General features: G+C 39.1%; 1 long non-coding RNA gene across 1 annotated transcript; it reads right to left on the bottom strand.

The window, feature by feature from the left end:
* Positions 1 to 2,786: 2,786 nt before the first annotated feature.
* Positions 2,787 to 4,268, bottom strand: LOC114299847 (uncharacterized). Its single transcript, XR_014328820.1, has 2 exons — positions 3,522 to 4,268; positions 2,787 to 2,840 (listed from the first exon to the last, which is right to left on the bottom strand). It is a non-coding gene; the product is annotated as an uncharacterized LOC114299847 (long non-coding RNA).
* Between the last annotated feature and the right edge of the window lie 8,636 nt (positions 4,269 to 12,904).

Here is a 12,904-nt window from a genome sequence, read left to right as displayed (position 1 = left end):
TTTGTCTTAAATTGTCAAGGAACATGAGAGAAAAACAAAGAACGATATGAGATGTCTGAACACTGTTTTGTAGAGACAATACATTTCTTATGGAATACCAGGATGAAATTATCTCCAAGGGCTACATCCCAACATAGAGGATGAAACGCCCCAAATTTCTAGCCCAAATGATAATACAACAATCATGGTTCTTTCAAGGAAAACCGAATATAAATCTCCAAACTTACATTACATGATACAATAGTTCTTCATGCAATAATACATTAATCGAACAACAAGTAAATAAACAAATAAATACCTCCAAGGGTTTACAAGTTTCTAAGGCTTGAGCTTGGTTACACAAAACGGTTATTTAAACCCACACACATACAGCCCTTGGCTTACACACAGAGTCACAGCAAAATGAGAGTCTCGTACTCTCAACACACATTTCCTCGCCTTTAGTTAGACAGCATCACCACATCTTTCCTGCACAAAAATCCCGTAGGGTGAGTATAAAGCCCAGTAAGAAATCCTTAACAAAGTATATATATTTTATACAAGTGTCAAGCGATGACATGCACATGCCATGCTATGCCCCTTTTTAAAGATAAATCACATTTTCATCTTTTGAAAACCATCATGCTCAATGATGTCATGCAATTTCAATTGTTCAAAACTTAAAAATTTATTTCAAGAGCTGTAAATACAACTCTGGTAATCCCTAGGTCGGTGTCTGCAAGTAGACTACACAAGTACTACAAAATTGTCATTTTTACTGGTATTAACCGGAAGGCTCGACACCTATCCGCGCGGATTTTCGGTCTTTTACCCTGGACTCTTAGGCCAACTTATTCAATATCATCTACACCACCTATCAAGACTTACCAACGTATTTATTCGAAAACCATTTCATGAAAACTGGTTTCTCAACATTCTTTTCTCAATGCAAGTTTTCAAATCAACTTTCAAAGTTTAATGTAATCAAATGAATTGTTATGCCAATAACACAAGATGAATATAAATACTTTTATTCCAATTCATCATCCAAGGAATAACAAAATTCTCTCTTCTCAAGTATCCTCAATAATTAGTCATTTCAAGACTATTTCAACGTTTTGAACAATAATGTTGAAAATGAACAACAATTCTCGTATTCCCTGAAATTCATCATTTATATAAATATAAATAATAGATTTTCCAAACATCCATTTATTTTGAGAAGAAATAAATACAACAATAACATTCATGGATTTTCAGTCTCTTTTAAAAAATCCCAAATTCTAGGTTTTCTCACCAAAACTATACAACTCAAATCCTTTGAAAGAAAACTTTCCAAAATCATATTTTCTTCAATCAATAAAGATCAAAACCCATAAGATCATTTTAAAAGAACAAGAGACAAACCCACTTTCAAAATTGCTCAACTTCTTGAATCAACAATCAATTTTCAAAGCTATCGAAAGATGATTTCGAAAATCATATAGATCTTGCAAATATATATATATATATATATAACTCTAAGAAAATCCCTACCTTAAGTTTTGAAGAAGAAATGAGATGAAACTCCCAAAATCAACGGTGTCGAAACTCGATCTTCACCGCACACAATGAAGCCCTTGAGATGATAACCAACTTTGGTGAAGAACTTAGGTCTAAATCCCAATAGATTAGGAGAAATCAAAGAGAGAAGATGACTTCTAGAGAGAGAAACTCCCGATCTAGAATTCTGGAGAGTTTTAGAGAGAGAGAGAGGACTAAAAAAGTGATCTGAAATATCAGATTCATGAATTGATATAACATGGTCCACTCGAGCGTGGAAAGCTCCGCTCGAGCGTCAAATACACTAACCCAGTACTTTTGTAGATAGGTCAAACTTCTGAAACCAAACATTCTCTGCTCAAGCGCATAAACGGCCACTCGAGCAGACAAGCAACTTTGAATATATTTTGGATTTTTGCTTCGGGGGCGCTGCCTTCGGACCCCTGGGAGCTGACCAGGCAGCTCGATCCTCGACCGGCCCAGTCGAAGTGGCAAAACATGAAAGAATGATCGAAACCGGGATCGCTACAAAGGATTTTAAGTTCTTTTAATATAAAAACACTTGTAGGTTTTTTCTGTGAATCAGTACAAATCCATTCCCTTTTTCTTTTCCAAACATAATGGGGAAATCTCATTGTGTGTGCCTATTTTATATGCTATTTTTTCAGAAAGTAAGAAGACTTATTTTATTCAATGGGTGAAAATTTAACCTCTAAAGAAAGATATTATGAGTGCAAGACCCCACATACCTGCAAGAGCTCGGTGTCCTTGTAGGCAACCGTAGCTCATGACATATGAAATGATGACAAACAGAACCATGGGAATCAGAAATCAAACGCAACCAACTGAATTCAATGTAAAATGAGTTGGCTTATTTCACAATAAGATTGGTAATGAAAAAGATAAATTTGACAACTCTGTTAATTTAATTACTATGTGAAACACACTTCTGTAACATACACTTCAAATCCTTGAATCCCCTCAACTGGCACAAATCAAGATAAATTGTCCTGGATAAGCCCTTCAAAATAAATTGCTAAGGTTGTAAAATGTTGCAGGGAACAAATCAAATATCAAGTATAAATTCATAGTGAATTGAGACTACCAGTTAGCCACTACTGGAATTTTCTAGTTGCAGAACTAAACAATAATAGATTCTAATAATTCTGTGTTCAAACAGCTACAGCAGTTGCAAGGCGAATCTCATCATATAGAAACATAAGGCATTGTTCAACAACAATCTCAAAATTATAACCGACTCACCAATAGAGAGACAACCACCAAGCACCTTCAGGAAACTGTATATGCAAATAAGCTTCCTACAGAGTAGGTACAACCAATGAGAGAGAGAGAGAGAGAGAGAGAGAGAGAGAGAGAGAGAGAGATGCCCAATAAATCAAATCATGCTATTATAATTCAGATAATAATATCAATGATAATAGTAATAGTAGTAGTAGAGGTGGTGCGGGGTGTGAAAAAGACAGAATAGAATAGAACCACCTGCCAAGCCCAACTGAAATTTTGATTTTGAAAATTTCTACACCGATACAAACTCGAACAAACCAATATATTTATTTTAATACTTTATATTTTAATCTTTTGAACATTAGAAGCTAACTGACTAACAATACACATTTTGTAATAAAAATTAGACAGAGATGCATTTATAGAACAACTTTCACTATTTTTCTTTATTTATTACCAATGTGGGATTCTACAAGCTTTTATAAAACCCTTTAAAATCTCATGTTAATCCCTCATCTACACCAAACCAACAAAACCAAACCGTAGCATGCAGTTTGATTCAGTTCTTCAATCAACAAAATTGAAAATTCCAATTCAGTGCTAAATTTTCCCTCACTCCTGACCAAACCGTTTACACCCCTAGGTGGTAGTGGCTAGAGGAGGAGGAGGTGGACCAAAAGAAGAGGAGAGAGATATAAAATGAAGTAAAATTTAATTTCAAAAGTTGTCAAACACTGTTGGACAATGTAACTCACCAGATGCTTGTGTTTTCTTCCTTTGCTCTCATCAACCTTGGAAGAATCCACCTTTACTACTTGAGCTGCTTCACAAAGCTATAATTTGAGGGAGGGAGAAAGATAACTAGGAGAAAGATTATTGATACGTGAAGCACATAAATTAGGCATCTTGCAAAGCTTTCACAACTGTCTCTCCTTGGACCATAGCCATTAGGACCTAGACACAAATGACAAAAAAATTGTGATACAAGTTCTATAATTTTTTGATAGCATAATTAAATGCTATACTTTATCCATCAAGTAGCCCACAAAATCATTTTATACCAAGTCCTGTGGATCCAAATATGCAAGTATATCAAAGGAAATTCATTAAGACATGAGACATTCTTAAATAGCTCATAACAGTATTTATGAGATAATTTCGAGTTCAACAAGGTGATTCTTCATAATTATTATTACCTAGAATCCCTACACCTTGAAAAACAAATAGACAAATTTTATTTATGAACTCATCCGAATGAAATGCCAAGCAGAATCTCACACCACAACATGGAAGCATCATACAAGGAGAGAGAAACAAACTTTATTTTAATTTTTCTCCATAAGGGTAGCACTCTCTAGCACCTATCTATACAACTCTACATCAGCCATTTGACCAATATCACAACAATGAAAATAATTTCTTTCAAGGAAAAAGATACTGGCACCAAGGAGTTCAAAAGTGCCAGATAGTCATTCTCACCACCACATGAATAATTTTGAAGCACACTACGATAATACAAAAAAAAAAAAATTGCAACACTTAACCTACAATGATTTCTATAGATATAGGGGGAAAAAATAATGACATGATATGAAACTAGTTAACAATAAAAAATGTTTAAGCATTAACTGAAAAATATAGAACTGCTACTGGTTTCATGGTTTCATATTTCATTTTATGTACACAACATATAGAGCATGTAAAACTAACCATTATTAACTGAAATACAATATATTGAAGACCAGTATGCAACTAATAATGCAATACCTTCTGCTTTTGTTCTTCAGTTAGAGTAACAGGCATGGTCACATCAATCATATTCATAGCCACTTGTGCAGTTTGGAGCACTTGACCTCTTTCATCATCTATAGGATTGCCTTCGTCTTTGACTAATACTGCATCAACAGAGCTAGCCTGCTCTAATGTACCATTGCTCTTTTGTTGCAATCCTCTATCTTCAATTTCAGGATTTCTCTGTGAATCACATCTGAATCTTGAACTGATACTAGCTGAGATATCACTTTCTCCAAGCCTCTCCTCTAAAGGATATGAAGAATACCTATTTAAAACATTTGACTGGGAAAGATTCAGGAGTTTGTTTACTCTACTACTTTTATCAGATGATGTGCCTTCCACCCTGTAGACACCCCATTTTTGACCGACCTTAAGACTCAAACGTCATTGATTGAGCGCTCGGTGATAGTGCATGTTGTGCTCGTTCCGAGTTTCAGGAGTTTTGGCCGAGTGCCTTGCCCCCGGGCCTCTTAACTCTTTGTGCTTCGGCTCGATTTGCGGACCAGGCCTTGTTTCTCTTCTCTGAGGGAGGGGGAGGTCTTGTAGACCATCTCTCTGTGGTTGTAGACCACTTTTTGTGGTTGTAGGCCACTTTTCGCGCTTAGAGACAAGTTTCCGATTTTCGGAGCCTTCGGCCGCACGCCTTATCTCGGGACCACTTAACGTTCTCCATTTGGCGTGGTTTTTGAACCACACCTTGTTTCCATGGCCTATAGGGCCACTGTGGTTTGGGAGACCACTTTTGTGGTCGTAAACCACTTTTGGTGCTTGTCGGCTAGTTTTCGAGGCTCCCGACTGCGCGCTTTGCCTCCCAAACTTTCATCTTGCATCCGTTTTGGTTTGTTTTTGGTAAAGACCTTGTTTTCCTTGTTTGGAAGGTGGTTGAAGGGTGGGAGACCATTTTTTTTTCCTTGGAGACCACTTTTCTTCCTGCCAGCCAATTTTTTGATCTGATAACTAGTCTCCTAGGTCTTTGATCCATCTTTTCTGGTCGACCACCCCACCAGTGGCTTTTTTTCAGTGTGCTAATCATCTCCCACCATGGCCGACCACTTGTTGTCTTGGGCGACCACTTTAAGTGGTCAGTTACTTTTTGCCACCTTTTTGGAGATATTTTCCTCCAGCTACAGCTGGTGGGCACTGAAGCTATCCTCCATATTGCCTTGAACCTTAGATTCTCCAGGAAGCTTTGCTTTTGGTTCTCTGTAAGAGAGAACCATCTCCTCCGTCCTCTAGGTTCAGAAAAAAGGGTTGGAGTGATACATATAGTTTTGTATCTATACTTCTTCATTTTGCTCTTGTTTTGTGTTCAAAAGGGTCATTTTGTCTTACTTTAACACACAAACACACACTCAAACACCATCCTTTTGCTACTGAGGTGCTTAGGAGCTGGTTTTTGTGTTCTTGGGTTGGTTTGAGGTTGAAAAACCTGTTGGAGTTGCAGCCTTGAAGAAGTTCATCAAGGGTGAGTCTTTAACCCTTAAAACCTCCATTTTTGCTTAAGCTTTTGAGCCCTTTTGCATGCTGTTTTGAGCCTAACTTCCTACTGAAAAAAGTTCTATATTTTGGTGCTTAAGAAGTTTGTTTAAGGTCACTTTTGTGTTTGGGATTGTTTACCCCCTCTTAGGCCTTGTTTGGCCTTGCTTTTGTGCCTTCTTTGTGAGCCTTTGGGACCACCTTGTTTTGGCCTTCTCACCACAGAAACTCAGAGGAATTTTAGTGGTGGGAAGGGTGTTTTGAGGTCCCAAAAAGGAGAGGGTCATCCCCTCTCCTTGTGTCTTCAATACTTGTCTTCATTAGCCTCATGTGCGTGCATGTTTGTTAAGCTTATGTTGGCCATATCTTAGCTTTTATTTGTGGTTATTTTGCTATGGCATGCCACTTTTTTTGCTTGGTTTTGTCACTTCATGCATGCATAATACACTTGTAGTGTAAATCACACACACTAGCTTTGTATGCTTCATGATGTAGCATGTCATTCTAGCTTGTTTTCTTTCCATTTCCGCATGTTTTTGGTGATGTTTTGCCATGTCATACCTCTATTAGGGTTTGGTTAGGTCACCCTTTGCATGCTCCATACACTTGTGGTGTAATTCTATGAAATAGCCTAACATGCATCATGTTGTAACATGTCATTCTAGCATGCTTTTGGCTTAACTTTATAAAGCTTTTGTCCATGTTTTAGCTCTAATTTTGGTTGTTTTGACCATGTATGACTTGCTTTGTATAGCCATGGTTCAATCTAACTTGTTAGCTTTGTGCATCAAGTCCACTAGCATGCATTACTTGGACTATTCGAATGATTTGGCATCATTTATTATGTGATTTCAGTCCATGTTTCATGGTTATGGACTTGTAGTTATCACTCATTCAATGCATTGGAGGGTTTTCCCCTTTATGTCTTAACATGAGCCATTGTGTATGCCTTCATACCTTAGCTTGCGAGCCATCATTTCAATGTGTTTTGGGGGTTATTATGCCATGATATAACTCTAATTTTTGTTGGTTAAGTCACCCCATGCTTGGTCTTAATAGGTGTAGTGTAATCCACCTTATTTGCCTTGTATGCATCATGACTTATGCCCTTCATGCTAGCTTATTTTGGCTTCCTTCCATGCATATTTTAGACTTATTTTAACATGTTCTAGGACTATTTTGGGTTGCCTTGATCACACGCTTCATGTTTTGCATACTTGTAGTACAAGTGTTCTTGCTTGCTTCAAGCTTTGAGCACCATTGCATGCGTCATTTGTGTTGTGTACATGATTTGGCATAATCTAACATGACATTTCAGAGCTTTTAGCATTGCCATGTTCCCACTTCATTCCCTCTTTAAGTGTCTTTGAGTGTTGTGCATTGTTGCCTAGTTTATGGCTTAGCTTGTATGCTTGCATGCCTAGGTCTTTGAGTCCCCATCTCAGCATGTTTAGGTCTTTGTTTTGACCTCCTTGAGCTCTGTCCATGCTTAGTTCATGCTTATTTTCAATATATTGCATGCCTCCTTTGTAGTCCTCTTTATTAACTTTCATGCTTTAGGACCCTAGCGCACTTTACTTGCATTGTTTAAGTGATTTGGCATCATTTCTTGTCTAATTTTAGTGCACTTAGTGTTGTCACACTTGCACATTTGTCACTCTTTGAGCCTTCTTGAGGGTTGTGCTCTTGGGCCTAGTTGGATGGCCAATGCATTGTGCATGCATACCTTGCCTTTTGTGCCTTAATTTCATCACCAATGGCCACTAATTTGGGCATGGTTGAGGCCCATCCATTTTGGTTTAAGTCCATTGAGCATTGTGTATGCCATGAGGTCCATTGCATTGTGTATGCTAGTTGTTGTTTGCATTGAGTATGCATGTCCCTAGCATTGATAAGTTGCCCCTGTTGCATTGCATTGTGCATGCATGCATTACATTGTATTTAGAATCTAAAGTTGCTTTGCATTGAGCATGCATGCTATCGATCATTGAGTATGCTATGTTAAGTTGCCTTGCATGTTTGCATGCTTATCCCTTGCATATCGTTTATATACTTGTTTCATTGCGTTGCATGTTTGCATGCTCTAGTTGCATTGCATGTTTGCATGTTTGAGTCGCATTGTGTATGCCATGCTTGTGTTGCATTGTGTTTGGAATAGGTGTTCGTCCAAACACGGGAAACGAGGGGCGTTTCATACTTAAAGTGATGAAACGTGCCTTAATTCCCGGTCGCCGACGCTCTTGATCATACATGATAGAGTTCTAGCCTTTATGTGTTTACTTGTGCATTCATTTTCACATTGAATTGTGCAACTTCGCCTCTCGGCCATCACGCATTGAAATTTGCGATTGGTGGCCCGAGGGTCAAGAACTACACTCTCTTGAGTTCATGACATGATAGGGAGGGTGGTTGTGCACACATATCTTGCAAATACATTGCCATGCCCTTTCTTGCTCTCTGTTGCAGCAAATTGCAGTTCAGCAACAACAACTGGTCGGCCAGCCAGAAAAACTAGCTAGCCGACCACCTTTTCCAGATTTTAACAAAGATAGGTGGTCGGCCATGGCTGCAGACACCAACAACTGGTCGGCCACTGTAGACGTCCCCGAATGCCCTGGGAGGACGAGTCCCATTCTGTTCATTTTGGGTTCACTACAGTTCGGACTCTCAAATTGTCACGGTTCTAAATCTGAACCAAAGAGTCCAAAACCGGCAAATTGTTTTGAGAAAAATAGATTTTGAAAGAAGTGCCAAACATAGACTGCTTTACCAGATACAGAGTCGCCACCTAAATATTTTTTATGGGGGAATTTAGGAAACCCTGACTCGGTGCCAAAGGCCACGTGTCCGTCATCACCAAAGTTGCCTCGGCTCGGGAGCTTGGGTACGATTGGGGAAGGTCAGCTATGAGCACCCCCTCTCGCCCGATCCGAAGATCGGCCTCTACTAACCGTGATATCCGTTTTTGAAAATGTTATGTGTTCTTATTCCGGTTATTAGCCTAGATTTACTATGTTATGCGCACAACAAACAAGTATAGACCAAATCGCCTAAATTGGAACAAAACATTGCATGTTTGTTTTGAAAATGGTTTGCTACTCGCAAGTAGGCTAAAATGCAAGTTTTGCCACCCTCAAGTGGGCTTTAGAAAAGATGATTTTGCCACTATCTAGTGGGCTTGAAACTCACAGTTTTAATGCGTTATCCCAATTCAGTTAATTCAACCTCCATCCACAGGCATTCAAGCAGTTATATCACATAAGCAGCTAGCCTCATGGTAATCATGCTATTATGGTAACACTCACATGCATGCGATATGCTAAAGCATAAATGCTTACCGAGTACTCCAAGCCAGAACAGAAGCTAGCTAGTAATCATGTGCATGATCCTAGTTCATGTTGAGATGGCTAATGCAACACATACAAGATGCAACTACAATAGGCTCGGCTATCCTAATGATGGCATGTGAAATGCTGCAATTAACAGGTATTCAACTTGGAATTGAAATACAAGTGCAGTTAGTATGATGTACCGAGCCCGATGCATGTAGGACAAATATATGGATGCACGCATGCTTAGCATAAGGTATGCTAATTTAAATATGCCCTAATACTAACCATCAAAAGCAAGTAAGTAAAAGGGAGAAAGAAGTGGGGGATTGGAAGACATGCACACACGCACCCACACTTATTACAAGTTAGCCCTCACTCGGAGGGACCGAAAGAATAATACAATTTAACTAACTAACAATCTAATTAAATATTACAGACCACCTAATTAATTAAGCAAATTAATTAATCTAATTTAAACAATAAATAGCCTCGGGAAGAGGGTCCAATGCGATGCGTGCTCGATTCCGCTCGGAAGTCACTGCCATGCAGAAGCTACCTCTGCTTTGACTGTTCTGCTTCTCTGAAACTTGCATTGCTTCTCTGAGTGTTGTGGAACACCACCGGCTGAGGGAATTGGTCACCGGCCATGGAAAATGGTCACCGGCCACAAATTAATCCATCGGCTACTTATGGATGGCCGGTCTGCACTTAAGATGGCTGGCCAGCCAAATCTTCCTACAAAAACTGGTTTGACAGCAGCAGAGGACAGAACTTGGCATGGCAATGCATTTCAAGCAATGTATGCACCAACCACACTCCTTATCATATTTATGACTCAAAGGAGGATGGGCTTCGATTCTCGGGCCACCAATCACGCATTTCCATGCATGATGGCCCAAAGAATCAAGTGTGTATGTTGATATGGAATGCAATGCACATAATCAAGCAAATTGAACTCAACCTCTATCACAAGCAATTCAAGAGGCGAAGCATGCATGCCAATGCAATGCAATCCTAAGCATGTCGACTAGTATGCAACATGGACAATGCTAAGAAGCATACAAGGCATACAATGGTCATGCAAGACATAGGGCATGAGACAATGCAACTAACAAGTATACAAGGCACAATGTGGGTGTTCGAGCATGTAAGCAAGCATGTGACTTCATTCAATCATGCAACTCCAATCATGCAACAACACACAAATATGCAACAACATACAAGGTGGGCATACAACAACATGCAAAGGGGTGGGCTTAAACTAACATGGGTAGCTTGAAAGCTTGCCAAAATTAGTGGCCAATACTATGGAAGTGAGGTCTAACACACACACACGCTTGCATGCAAATATGGTCCAACACTTAAGCATATGAAGACAACTTGTAAGCACAAAAACATGGACTAATGACATGCAACATAAGCTCTGAAAATCATGTTAAAATGGTGCCAAACCAAGCCAACAAGACAAGCATAAGCATGCAATTAGAGGTCCAAAACTCAAGGCAAGCTAAGGAGGTATTGAACTACCCTTAGCAAAACCAAACATGGCATGAATTAAATGACCAAAAACAAAGTTTTAGCATATTAAAACAAAGCTTAAAGACCACTTAGATGGCATCTAAATGACTTAGATTCAAGGGCATGCACAATGGCCAAACATGGAGCATAAGGCACAACCTCATAAGGCATCAAAGAGGCACCAAAGGCAAGCATACAAGCATGTTATGAGGACTGAAATGATGCTATAAGTGGTGTCAAACCACTGAAATAAATCAAACAATGCATGCTCAACACTTCACACATTTAAAGCCTACAAGCTAAACAATGTAAAGGGGCTATGCAATGCATGCCATGATCGACCAAAACAACTAAAGGCAGACCTTGAGCATGGAAAAACAAGTACAAAAGCTTCACAAAGCAGGGCCTAAAACATGCTTGAACAAGGGTCAAAGCCTAGATGCATGTTAAGGCTAAATAATGGCATTACAAGACATGTATGCAAAGCATGCAAGGTGTGTCCAAACCAACTCAACAAAATGCTATTTCATGGAAAAATAAGCATAAATATCAGTCAAGGCATGGTCAACACACACTTAAACTAGATGCTCCCTCAAGAGGCAAAAATAGCCCTTTTCAAGGACAACAAGGAGAGGGGGTGGCCCTCTCCTTCCTAGGACCTCAAGGCACCATCCTCACCTCTGAAATCCCTCAAGATTTCAGTGGTGAGGAGGCCCAAACACAATGGTCCCGGAGCTCAACCAAAATGGCACAAAACAAAGGCCAAACAAGCCTTAAGAGGGGTGAAACAACCCCAAAGCTTAAAACACCCTGAACGAACTATTTAGAGCAGACAAAAACAAGACTTTTATATATTATATGCTAAGCTCAAAAACATATGCAAGATAGGCTAAAAAGCTATGCAAAAAATAGGGTAAAAAGGGACAAAAGTCTTACCCTTGTAGATCCTCATCACAAACAATGTTCCAGCAGCTTTTTTGGTTCTAAACCAGTCCAAAAGCTTCAAGGAAAGACCTTTGGTACTTCAGCAACTAAGAAAATGTGTGATGGTGGGTGTTTGTGCACAAAAATGAGACTAAACACACACTAAACACAAGAGAGAGAGAGAGAGAGAGAGAGAAATATAGAGATAGAGGATATATGTAAACCCTAACCCTAAAGCTCAAGCTCTGAAAATGTTGTCTAAGTTGTCTAACCCCTGAACAAGAGAGAAGAGGTTCTCTTTTATAGACAATTAGTCTTGTAAAGCTTCCAAAGGAAGCTAACAAGAGGGCAATCCCTCCATACACGTGTATGGAGGGGGTGATAGTGTATGCCAGTTGCACAAAAATATCTGCAAAAGTAGATGCACAGTAGTCGGCCGGCCAAAAATGCAATTGACCAAAAAAAGATAGCCGGCCGACCATCTATAGTGCCGGCCGGCCAAGAATTTGGCCGGTGGCAACAAAACACAGCCCAAATTTAATTCGGGCTTCTGAATTTTTGCCCAAGCCCGTACCGAATTTGAAAATATTTTGTCCAAGCCCTAAAAAAATTTGGGCTGGGCTCGGGTTACTCAGGTTGAGGTCGCCCAAGTTGCACCCCTATTTTCAACACTGAAATTTTGAGGCTTACTGGGCTAGTGGTTCCATAGTGTTAGGGGGAATGTGATGTCAATGCCATGCGCTCAGGCTTCTCATCTGAAGTGCCTCTGTCTTGAATATTCTAGTATAGGAAAAATGAATTTTTTTTTGTATATAATTCTAGAAACAATATATATATACACAATTCAACAAGCCGTTGTGTCAGTTATTTTGGGTCTGCTACTTGCATTTATTTTCTTTAGCTAACTATTAGAAATGAATAAATCAAATTTAATTAAAAAAATATAGCATTATAAGAAATGAATTACAATCTGGCATGAATTCATAATTGATGCACACAAAAAAATTGAGAATTAAGGAAACTCTACTGAAACTGGGAAATCAGATGGCAAAGGAGCATGCAAGGGAACTGAAAATAAATTGGTTATCATGGAT

The sequence above is a fragment of the Camellia sinensis genome, chromosome 5 (genome assembly GCF_055761805.1).
Source record: "Camellia sinensis isolate YWXY chromosome 5, ASM5576180v1, whole genome shotgun sequence".
NCBI lineage: Eukaryota > Viridiplantae > Streptophyta > Magnoliopsida > Ericales > Theaceae > Camellia > Camellia sinensis.
The sequence above is the reverse complement of the archived record's forward strand: the minus strand, read 5'-3'. Positions and strand labels throughout refer to the sequence as shown.